Below are 13,769 nucleotides of genomic sequence, written 5' to 3' on the forward strand. Positions count from 1 at the left end.
GTTGCTAACGGCAAGTTCAAATCCGGTAAGAAGTCGCATTCGATGATATCATAAAAACATGTATTACAAAAACAGTACGGGATTGTGTGTCTACAACAAGTGTAATATATCCGTGATCATCTGTGACTAAAATATTCGATAACTGTCAACCAAATCATGATGGCCTCCATTATAACTGATCGAAGATAAAAGGCTTATAATTTAGTACGCAAGACGCATTTTTTGTCTTCAAAAGACTCATAAAACTTTCAGAGCGATGTGTCCATCTTTTACATTAGAAACCACATTGTTGAAGGCCGTACAGTGACCTATAATTGTTTAAATCTGCGTTGTTTGGACCCTGTGGGATAGTTGTCTCATTGGCAGTCGTATTTTATACTTACTGTAAATTTTAGAATAAAGTCAAAGTCTGAAGCACATCAAACTCGACGTACTTTTTCACACACGTTCAAATGGATAAATGAGATAAATCAAAATCAGTGAGATGTGATTATCTATACAGCAGAATGTAAAGAAAAAAAATAATACTAGCCATTTATTAAGTTTTCGTTTGAGAACCTCCTGTATACAATATGCATGAAATGATTAAATAACAGTCATCGAGAACAGGAGTACAGTTAGTTCCTGTAGGAGTGCCGACTGTCTATTGAAGAGGGGGGCAATAGCAGGGTCCGTTAACATGTTAACAACACCTCGATTTTGGCAAAAACAGTTAACAACAAATATAAAATGCTGATATCAGTTAACACCAATTTTAACTGATTAACAGATAACAGCGGTGTAAAAACTTTAATAACACTTAACAGATATATTGAAAAATCACACAATGTTGAGGTATTCGATTGTTCTATCCAAATTTGAGGAATTTTCAAAACAAAACGGCGGGTGACTTGCAAAAAGCAGGAAATGCTCACCCTTTCAAAGCACCTGAGTTCACTCCAGTTTTGTTCAGGTTTGTGTTCATGTGTTGTATGTACTTTTAGTGTATTGTGTCCACCGTTTATCCTATATTTATGCTGTCTGCTTGTTGTCGTGGTTTTGCCCTTTGTCCATGGATTTCACAACTCCATGCAGGTGCTCTGGGTCAGTGTAACTTAGCAAACACTCTATTATCTTAATCTCATTGTCATTGTTTTTCTCTTGGGATTGAGCAGGGGGTTGAGCTGGGTCAGAACATCTCCCCAGGTCAGAAGTGGCCATTCCTGTTAACGTGGGGATAAATTAAATAGGGGACGAAATAAACTTTTCCACTCTTTATACTACACTTCCACACAATCTTATTAAACAAAAGTTTTCCTATCTAATTGAATAGTCGTATGATAAATCTGGTTGCAAATTTATTTGCTGCAACTCATATAAAAACTTTTCTCTACTGAGAAAAGTAAATATGCTAGATATACTTACTGGAGGTGTGATGAGATGATTAAAGCACTAAATTTTCTCCTTGACAACATTTATGTACGTTTCGGCAATAAAGTTTATCGACATGTTGTAGGTATTCCTATGGGCACCAATTGTGCCCCTTTAAAATAGCAGACTTGTTACTGTTATGAATCACAGTTTATGGCCAAACTCAGTAAAGAACCGTCTAAATTCCATTTGTTGATAAATTCAACAACACTCACCGATATCTTGATGATATTTTTTCGTTAAATAATCAAGAATTCTCTAAATATACTGCTGAAATATACCCAAAGGAACTTACTTTAAATAAATCAAATATTAACAGCAATAACTGTCCTTTCCTAGATTTATATATTTCAATAATACACCAGAAACTCTACACCAAAATTTACGACAAAAGGGATGATTTTTCTTTCCCTATCGTTAATTTTCCCTTTTGGACGGTGATGTTCCTTTGACACCGTCTTGCGGTTTTTATATATCCCAACTCGTTGGCTATGCTCGTGTCTGTAGTGACGTTTTGGATTTCAATGAGCGTAATCTTCGTATTACTAGTAAATTATTAAGTCAGGGATTTCGTTACCACATATTACTTAAAACCTTTACTAAATTCTTCCATAGATACACAGATTTGGTCTGCAAGTTTGGCTGTACCTGTTGCAAACTTATTTCAAACGGTATAGCACATCCTAAATTTTACGGTGATGTTGTAAACCGAGCCTGGAAATTTAGATACGATCCGGGTAAACTTATCAAACTTATTATAAAAGGTTACCTATTCAACACTGTAATTAAAATCTTTGAATTTTGTTTTTATTGGTATAAATATTGATTTTGTTCTCAGTAATTTAAAAACATACTAAATATTACACATATGTACTTTCACGGTACAACAATCTGTCGATACCTATAGTTTGGCATTGTACAAGGTCATGTTTTTCTCTGACTGTTAATGACGTCTTTACACTAAATCCATTGGATGTTGGATGATTACTGATTGATATTTTAGTCTTAGATACATGATTTTTTTTATTAGTTGCTATTGGCTTTGAAATATCTGTCAGTGACTGTGAGTACTCTCAGATCTGTACTGCATGTCTTTTTGTTGTGAGGATGGATGTATAAGTACCCGTCCACGTCCACCATGTGATTTTGTTAGATGTATTTCTATTTGTATCCATCTAATGAGTTAAGTCTTTTTTCAACTGATTTTTATAGTTCTTATGTTGTACTGTTATACCACTGTCTCAGGTTAGGGGTAGGTTTGAGTGCTCACAAACATGTTTAACCCCGCCACATTCTTTATGTGCCTGTCCCAAGTCAGGAGTCTGTAGTTCAGTGGTTGTCGTTGGTTCATGTCTGTCATATTTATTTTTTCGTAAATTCTTTTGTTATAAATTAGGCCGTTAGTTTTCTCAATTGAATTGTTCCATATTTTTCATGACGGGGGCTTTTGTAGCCGACCATACGACATGGGTTTTTTCTCATTGTTGAAGGCCGTACGGTTGCCTATAATTGCTTACATCCACTTCATTGAACTTTGGTGAATAGTCTCATTTGCAATCATACCACATCTCCTTATATTTATAAATTCTTGTAAATAACAGTTAAAAGAGATAAATTATGTCAAAAACAGTGAACACTTTAAGTGTCAAGTAGCAGATAACAGGAATCCCATTTTCATATAAAACAGTTAACAACATTGCCAATTTGAACAAAACATATAACAGACAGTGGGTTGAAAACAGTTAACAGTTTATATATATTTCAAATAACAGTTAACAACACCTTGAAATAGCCCAAAACAGGTTAACAGAAAAGGGTATCCCCCATTAAAATTAGAGACAATAGTAATTTAAGATGTTCAAATGTCATAAATCCATTGAGGAGATACAAATCAAGAAAAAAACAAATACTGAGGGAATTTCATGAACTCCAAAAAGGAGTAGGATCAGATGCGATGACAATGTACGGGTCTCCTGCTTTGCATGTACCATCCGCCATGCAAATCGACACTCATTCAAAATGTCACAATCGGTAAATTTACAGATCAGACAACTATCCTGGTATCCTTAAGATCTTAGACCGCAAAAACATTGTTCTATTATAATTTTTGCATACTTGGAAGACAAAATTATTTTATATCTCTACCTGTGTTACGTTTACATTCTGACGTCAAACACGCGATTCTACGCCAGAGTTAATGTTAAAATTACGATTCGGTCCCAGTGCTTAAAATCCCTCGATCCTTTATGGGTTGATTTGGCATACATAAATAAAATACAAAAATAAGTAAGCAATGAACGAGATTGTTAAATGTGATATATATGCTTTTTTGTGCTTCTTTGTTAAAAAATTTGTTTGTTTTTGTTGTGATTAAGATTGTGACACGGTGTTGACTGCTGTACCCCTTTTTTGACATTTTTATCTATTATATCTGTTTGTTTTATTCACGCATCGTTGTCAATATAATGGAATTTGATGCGACTGTCATACAAGTGAGAGGTTTAGCGCTATAAAACCAGGTTCAATCCACCATTTTTTACATAAGAAAATGCCTGTACCAAGTCAGGAATATGACAGTTGTTGTCCATTCGTTTGATGTGTTTGTGCTTTTGATTTTGCCATTTGATAAGGGACATTCCGTTTTGAATTTTCCTCGAAGTTCATTATTTTTGTGATTTAACTTTTTTCGTTAGTGAGTTGAGAGACAGACATATCGTATCGTTCAACCAATTCGTGAAGATGATCGTAAAAACTTTTGTAGTGTCAATAACATTTTTGCCATGACAAGTTTTTAACAACATTTGAGTCTTTGAAAAATATGTAGCATCATTGTTCATAGATCCATTAAGTTAATATATTATGTATCTGTATCAATGACCTCGCCGCTTTAACTCATTCGAAAAGAGTATCAAATTCGTCTTGTTCACGTTTTAAGTTTTTTTGGGCATAATTCTCAATATAATCATTAATAGTTTAAAGGTTTTTTCCAACTAACCTATTGCTACTTTTTGGCAAACAACAACGTAACAAATATGTTGTTGATTGAAGTATCAAGTACCACGATGATGTCAGTTTCGGATTTTTTTAATCTACTGTTTTTTTTCTCATAAAATAAAATTTTTCTTAGTTTAGAATGTGGAATGCTTATGTAAAGGAAACAGAAGTCAATATTTCTATGCTATTGAATTAGTAGAGGAACTTAAATTGTAAATACTCTCACAGACCTTTGGAATGTTTTAACAGTCACATCTGATTCACTACTCCAATGAAGAAGATAGTTTCACAGATTCCATGAAGCCCGGTTTGTTTGATGATAAAAGAAATGTTAGTAATTTGGAAAGACGTTTCGTTGAGCCTTTGGTAGAGCCAGCTATATATCGTTGTTTGTATGGACACAGATGTAATTTGGGTATCCAGTATAGTGGGGGAATATCCAATTCTTTATGTTTGATTGAAAATACAATGGAACATAATGCAGTCCTATGGTTGTACATAATTATTTTTTAAGTAAGTTAAGGTTAGATTTCCTCGTGCATTGTCATTCAATACCTAATTCCCTTATCTAGCAATGTATGTATTGTGATTTCAAACAATAATGATATTGATTCAAACTTGTCTGCGAGGAAAACAACATTTTTGTCATGAAGGCCAGTGTTAAATAACATTAGGGTCTTTGAAGATACATGAAGTATGAGTGATCATAGACCATTAAGTTTATAAATTATAATCTGCATCTATGACACCTCGCAACCTTAACCCATTCGAAAAAAGAATCCAAGTCTTCTCGTTCATGTTTTACCATTGTCTGGCATTAATTCGCGAATGTATTCGTTAAGTCGTTTAAAGGTATTTTTTTAACTAACTGATAAGTACTCTTTTGCAAAAGATTCAGAAGAGAAGTTAAGATTCTACAAAACGTGATTTTAATTGTACCTTCGGCATGGTATAGTATAAGAAATGTTTGAAACGGACTGATATTTAAAAAAGGAAAGTTAACCACCCATCCAATACACCAGGCTTATAATTTAGGAAGCCAAACGCGCGTTTCGTTAATTTTTAATATTGTTTGGACTGTTCACCACGTCCTTTTAACAACAAAATGTATCAAAATCGTAAATAAAAAATACATGAGTAAATAGAGATGATGGGTAAACGGCGATGAGACAGTAACACAATGGCACAATCAATAAATAAAATTAACATACATATACAATAAAAAGTGTATTAGCAATAATATGTTCAGCTCTTCGAGAAGTTTGTGCATTCAATATAGAGACTATTAAACATCTTCCATCAAAAGCAAATTCCGTTAAAGAAAAAAACATATAAAGATGTGACTATCAACCACCACTGACGAGGTTTCTACTCTAGTATAGGCTTCAGAATATTTTATAAAAGGAGGTAAATATAGGATTTTTGGAAATGTGCTGGAAGATCATTGATATAAACTGTGATGTGTTCAACAATGTAATGGCTTTTTACAGCAATACAAGAGAAATAACTCTGATACTTCTTTAGTAGATTTCAAATATAACGAAACGGCATTTCAACTGCTTAAATGTTTGTTTTCATCAAAACATCGAAAATAAGTTTCAGGAAAATGGCAGCAAGGTGGCCACAATTTATATACAAAGAAATAACCTTGTGTGAATGTTTTTTTATCTTGTGAACTGAAAAAATTGAATATTTATGAAAATGCCATATCTTAATCATATTTAGGCATGGGGTGAGATTTAAGAAGCCAAAGATCACATTATACAAGGTACACAAGGAATATGAATGAAAAGAAATGTGGGATATACATCAATGAGATACGAACAATGCAATGCAATTTTTCATTATCTTTTCATCATCGCGATAAGGTAAAGATAGTCAACAGAAGTTTACCGATTTTCATAAATTTAAGATTAAAAACATAAATCAAGGTAAAAAACAGCAAGAAGCTCATGAGAGCCTGATATCGCTCACCTGTAATTTCAGTTTCCGATATGTGACTTATTTGTAGATCTTACTTTGCTGAACAATGTTGTCATTTACGCTTTCTCTCTTTCTATAATAATATTAAAGATAATACATAACCCAAAACTGTAAAATTTCCTAAAAAATAACTATTTCTGGACAGTAACTCTACAATAAGTTGTCCTATTGGTCTGAAGATTACCTGACAGGTAGATCTAAACCTATTTAACACTTTCAACTATGTCAGTTTTTCTCTTACTGTTTTAGTTTTTGAGATGAAAACCAAAAACTTCATTTGACCCCTATGTTCTATTTTTTAGAAAATGCCGCCATGTTTTTGAATGGATCAAATCCCCGAATACAATCTATAAACTAGATACCATACGGAACATTCAATTAAAGATTTTAAGTATTTGGCCAAGTAGTTTCAGAGAAGAAGATTTTTGAAAAAGTATTTAGACTTTCACAAAAATTTAAAAAAAAACGTTTTAAGGGCAATAATTCCTTAAGGGGTGAATTGACTATTTTGATCATGTTGACTTATTTGAAGATCTTACTTAGCTGAACATTTATTGCCGTTTATACTTTCTCTCTATCTATTACAATATTAAAGAAAATAACAGTAAAATTTAATAAAAATAAACTATTTGCAACAGTAACCCAACAATGGGTTGTCGAACTTGTCTGAAAATTTCATGATAGATAGATCATGACCCATTTATCACTTTATCACTTTAACTCACTTTCACTTTTGCTGTAACTGTTGTAGTTTTTGAGATATAAGCCAAAAACTGCTTTTGTCCCCTATGTTCTATTTTTGCCATGGCAGTCATGTTTGTTGATGGATCAAAACATCGGATACAATTTATAAACTAGATACCCTAAGGAACATTCAGTTAAATTTGGAAGTATTTGGCACAGTAATTTCAGAGAAGGTTTTTAAATATTAGCAAACATGATAAACAAATTGTGTAAAATTGTCTTTAAAGGTCAATAACTCCTTAAGGGGTCAATTGACAAGTTTGGTATTTCAACTTTTTTGTAGATCTTACTTTGCTGAACATTTTTGCTGTTTATAGTTTATCTTTATCTTCAATAATATTCAAGATAATAATCAAAATCTGCAAAATTTCCTTAAAATTACCAATTTAGTGGCAGCAACCCAACAATGTGATGTTCGGTTCGTCTGAATATTTTAAGGCTGATAGATCTGGATCTATTGAACATTTTTACCCCATGTTAGATTTGCTCTAAATGCTTTAGTTTTTGGGATATAAGAAAAAAACTGCATTTGACCCATATGTTCTATTTTTATCCATGGCGGCCCTGTTTGTTGATGGATCAAAACTTCGGACATAATTTATAAACTAGATACCCTAAGAAACATTCAGTTAAAGTTTGTAAGTATTTGGCCCAGTAGTTTCAGAGGAGAAGATTTTTAAATATGAACAAACATGATGAACAAATTGTGTAAAATCGTCCTTAAAAGGCAATCACTCCTTAAGGGGCCAATTGGCAATTTTGGTCATTTAACTTTTTTGTAGATCTTACTTTGCTGAAAATGTTTGCTCTTTATAGTTTATCTTTATCTTCAAAAATATTCAAGATAATAACCAAAAACTGCAAAATGTCCTTAAAATTATCAATTTAGTGGCAGCAACCCAACAATGGGCTGTTCGGTTCGCCTGAAAATTTCAGGGCTGATAGATCTTGACCTATTGAACATTTTTACACCATGTCAGATTTGCTCTATTTCAGATATAAGCTTAAGCCAAAAACTGCATTTTACCCCTATGTTCTATTTTTAGCCATGGCGGCCATGTTTGTTGACGGATCAAAACTTTGGATACAATTAATAAACTAGATACCCTAAGGAACATTCAGTTAAAGTTTGAAGGTATTTGGCTCAGTAGTTTCAGAGGGGAAGATTCTTGAAATAGTTTACACCGACGACAGACGACGACGACGACGACGGCGACGACGACGACAGACGACGGACGACGACGGACGCCAAGTGATGGCATAAGCTTACATGGGGCCCTTCGTGCCCGGTGAGCTAAAAACTGAGAGAACCATATGAACTCCGAAAGGAGCAAGACCGCGTGCGTCGAAAGAATAAGGGTCTCCTGCTGTATATACAACATCCGCCTTGCGAACACAAACTCAACACAGAACCTTATTTATGTACATAGATATTCCATTTTTCATGTCAAACGTTTAGTTATGAGAGTTAGGGGTTCTGATTTCCTTTGCTATACCATCCATTTTATCCTAACAAGTAAACGAATTTAGGTGATTCTTTTAAATACTTATCAATATGTTCCATTTCGCTGAACTAGTATACATTATTGTTTAGGAGTCAGCTTAAGCTCGCCTCCGGGTCCGGGACTTTCTCGCTGCGTTGTAAACCTATCGGTGGCCTTATGCTGTTTTCTGCTTTTTTGTCAGGTTTTTGTCTCTTTGAAACATTCCCCGTTTCCATTCCCAATTCTATCCATCATTTTATCATCTTAAAGTTTCATACATAACATATCAGTTGAATATGTTTTCCCCTAATCTGATATAGACTAGAAATTCATTCGAAGGTCAGTCAACAATCCGAAATTTTATTTCCAGTGTTACATTTTGTTCCATGACTTCACCATACCTACACAAGCATTATCCGTTCGTCCAATCAACTGATCTAAAATATTTTTTTCTGACCGCAAAGGCATTATGTAAATAATATTTTTAAATAACCTGAATTATTTTTAGGTTTTTACATTATAAGATATGAATATAATGCTATGGAAATGCCATTTTAACAATTTGTTTAGTTTTTAAAGATAAAAAAAATGAAAAAATATAAAGAGTTTTACTAAAATACTAGTATATAAAAACTTGTAAAGGGTCAAATATTCGGTGCAAGACATTCTACTGAGTCAGATTATAAATATGTTAAATATAGATACATTTTGATTTAAATAAATTGTATGGATAAATCAAAGTGTAGAAATTGTTAAAAAAAATAAACCTGCAGCATGAATATAAAGTTGCCACCATTTTCGAAAAATGTCAAAAATCAGTTTATGGTTACAAGAGCGCAATTATTTGTTTACATTTTACCGGCAAGTTTTTTAACCCAAAGATGGTACTCAGAATAGAATCCTGTACGGCTTCTGATTGGATGATACAGGACTGGAATTACTTTTAATCGAAAGCTTATAAAATTAGGTTTAAAAAATCCAGAAAATCCAATTCACATTTTACAAAGTATAGAAAATATCTTCCATTTCTGCACGTCGGAGCCATTAAAAATATGCCTTTTTCATTAAGCGAAAAAAATAGACGATCCTTTTCAACTGCATTTTAAGTAAATTTTTGCCGCATGACCATATATATTTTTTGTTGTTATGCAACACTGGCATTTCTAGTAACAGGAACTGCTTCCCGTTTTTCCCTTGTTTGTGTAGCCGTCGAGAAAAAATTCGGAACACCACTGGTACCCTATGGAAATTGCATTACGAATAAACATTCATTCCGTTTGTCTTTTTATCTTATCTTTCAATTCTTCGAAACGAGTTAAAGCATCATGATTGTTCAACACATGTTTTTTTTTAAATGTTTACAGTGGTTCGGGTCTTAACAATCATGTGTTGTTTTTCGGGCATTCTTAACTATATTGCCCTCATCTGTAGAAATCATCATTTATATTGTGTAACAAGAGAGTGTCGAATTCACAGCAAATCTGGAAGTCCTACATATACACCTAGATCATTCACGAAAAGAGAGATTTTAGAAATTCATAAATACAGCCTTTGGTATGAACTTCAAATCAGTCTCCCTTCTTTACATTGTATATCATAACTTCTCTAAAATCCTTATAATGAATAAAAAAAGCAGGCTCGTACTTTTTACTGTAATTGCAAATATTTTGTGATGAGGTATACTCAACCAGCGACCTAAATAAGTTGATGAATGTGGATTATTTTCTTACAAATTCTAAAGAACTTCTCCAATAACTGTGATTTTTATACAAAATACGAATCAATGATGAAAATTAATGTATTAGGTAACACAAAATCGTAATTTATGAAGAACCGCCCAGATTCCAACTACAAACACAAAAATAAATAGTATCTTGCTAGGTTCTTCAATTTCACGTTCATATCTATCGACAATGCTTTTGTTGTCATTCAATAACCGCACATTTCAGTAAGTGTTCTAATCTCATATAAATTCAATACATATCGCACAGTTTAACAACTGTACAGCACAAAAAAAAAATTATAAAAGTCTTTGCACAAATTTTAAGACCATATATATATATATACATATATATAAAATGCCGCCGAAATTTTCTGTTTGGAAATAATATTCCTTAAAAAGGTATGCTACACACGAGAACTGCTTCCCTTTGCCGACACTTTCGGATGAATGTGTAAAAATTAGAATAACATCAATACCGAACTCCAAGGAAAATTCAAAACGGAAAGTCCCTTATCAAATGGCAAAATCAAAAGCTCAAACAATTGTCTCAGCTATTTACGCAATATCAGTATTGTCAGAGCGAATTTTTTCGTTTGCAGGACTGTCATTTACAAAATTGCGAAACCGACCTTCCAATGACATAGGTGACAATAAAGAAAGTATTTCTAAATACAAACCAATTCGTCGCATCTTTTGGTGACCCTCGGTGAATAAACAGAGACTTCTAATCATCACTCCTTTGTAAATGTGTTTTCTTTACAATAACAAAATGTAATTGTCGTTTGATCTGGTTTGACTTTGTAATCATTTATATTCAATAGGTGTTTATTAAATTAATGATTATGCCATTATTTTCTTAATTAGTATATACATGTAGTAAATGAGCTATTAATTATGGTAAAAAATGTATATATGTCCTTGTACTATTATCTAATTCCAGATAATTTTGTAGAGAGTTAACGTCCATTAGACAAAGTACAAAACGTTAAATGTACATACATGTAATTGTCAGGGGCAGCTCCAGTAATTTTCAGGGGTGTTGGGGATGTTACCAAAAAATTTCCAAAAGGTTTCAAAAAAATGATATAACTGTTTACACATTATTTACAAAACTGATTCCAATGTTACTTTTCTTGGATGTGTCAACGATCAAATCAAGATGTAGCTGGTTAATTACAATGTATAATTGACGTGCATCTGTACTAATCCATTTACATTTTACCGAGCGAATACTTGAGTATCGATCGGCAAAACCAACGAATACTCGATAAGTAATTCTTCACCGAGTTGACATCACTGCTAAGAGTGTTATCACTATATTATTCTGTCATTTTACTCCCAATTTAACAAATGCTAAAAAACAAATCAAGCACAAGACCATTATGTTCCTAACGCGATGTCTGAAATGTCTGACCATATCAATGTTTTTACAGATTTCTGTAGTTTTTGGCATTTTTGAGCATTCGATTGTGATTGGCTCAGTCTGGTCAGTCATTTTTTATCTATGATTATCGTAAGTAACAAACACTGTAAAAACATAACTCTTTTTTCATTTAAGACGCCTGAATTGACCACCTAAATCTGCCTGAGTCCTGTATAGTATTTCAATGATTTGAATTCATTTAGAATACCATACAGGACTCAATTTTGAAATCTGAATCAAAATAAATGATTTATTATCCTTACACGTTTCAAAAAATAAGAAAAATATGCACTGATATTTAAGGTCTAAAGACGAGATGATTTTTTGCATTAAAAAGGTCTAAAAGAATGTTTGAAGAGCAGCTTTGCTGGTTGTCAGATGTGATTCCTAAGTTTAGATTTAGTTTACCAATATTAAATTGAGTGTGGTATCAAACAGGTAGATACGGAATCACATGAACTCCAAACGAAGTTACATTGTGTACGTTAACAAGTGTATGCATCTTGTACTGTACATACACCACCCTTTAAAAAAAGGCAACAGTAGTATACCGCTGTTCGAAACTCATAAATCGATAGAGATAAAAACAAATCCGGGTTACAAACTAAAACTGAGGGAAACGCATCAAATATAAGAGGAGAACAACGACACAACAAAAACACAACTTTTAAATGTAACACACACAGAAACGAACTATAATATAACAATGGCCATTTTCCTGACTTGGTACAGGACATTTTAAGAAAAAAAATGGTGGGTTGAACCTGGTTTTGTGGCATGCCAAACCTCCCGCTTTTAAACCAGGTCAAATTGACCAAATATCTATAATTTTCCACTTAAATGCTTGAAAATTGCATTTGTTTGACGTAACTATTATTGTATTTAATTTGTTATCATTTATCGGTTCATCCACTACCTGTTAAAGGTAGCACTTTGTGAATACAGCTGTTTCTCAAACCACGCCTCTTTTGGGGGAGATATATAATATTCATAGATATGTTAATTTGTTAACGTACTGGTTCCCATTTATGATCTCTGTGTTTCATTTCATAGAGACATCACTATTCAACTATAGAAAGACATGGTAGCGCGTAAATTTTAATTCTTAGGAGGTCCAAAAATGGAGGTAAGGGTAGTATAGAATTTTAGTATAAGTTTAAACTCTTAGAAGTTCAGGGCATATAAATGTTGAAAATATGCCGCACAGCCCTATATTTTGACCTTTGAATAAAATAGTAGTGCATATAAACTTTCCTTTCTAGGATATTATTTTTCACGAAACTTCATAGTAAAAGTGTCACAGTTTTAGCCGCAAAGGGAGTTCCTATGGGAAATTGCATTGTCTATATTTACAGAATTGCAACCTATAGCATAACGGTGTGTCATTTAATAACCCTCAGTTATACAAAAAATCTAAGTAAGAACTTTTAAGCCATTTTTTTGTGATTTTGATATATGTTGTACAATGAGATCAGTTATTTTAGAAATAACGAAATAAAACATAGGTTACCGTGCTTATTTTCGAGAAAAATGGAAAAGGAAATATTTGTATTTTTTTAAAGTTATCTTTCACACTTGGGATTTAAAAAAGCCCTGGTATTTTCAGTTTCAAACTAGCTAAATTATGTTTATTAAAACTTATGATGAATGTGCATTAGCGAAAAAAAAAATTTTTTGTCAGCAGTATTTTGTTATTTTAAAACTTGTCAATTTTCGTATAACATGTCAAAATAAGTCAAATTTAACGACCTCTATTGGGCGGTTTTACAAGTTTCTTGTAATTAGATATAGGAAGATGTGGTATGAGTGCCAATGAGACAACTCTCCATCCAAGTAACAATTTATTAAAGTAAACCATTATAGGTCAAGGTACGGCCTTCAACACGGAGCCTTGGCTCACACCGAACAGCAAGCTATAAAGGGCCCCAAAAATTACTAGTGTAAAACCATTCAAACGGGAAAACCAACGGTCTAATCTAGATAAGAACGAGAAACACGTATGAACTAC

Source organism: Mytilus californianus, unplaced genomic scaffold (genome assembly GCF_021869535.1).
Source record: "Mytilus californianus isolate M0D057914Y unplaced genomic scaffold, xbMytCali1.0.p SCAF_3, whole genome shotgun sequence".
Classification (NCBI taxonomy): Eukaryota; Metazoa; Mollusca; class Bivalvia; order Mytilida; family Mytilidae; genus Mytilus; species Mytilus californianus.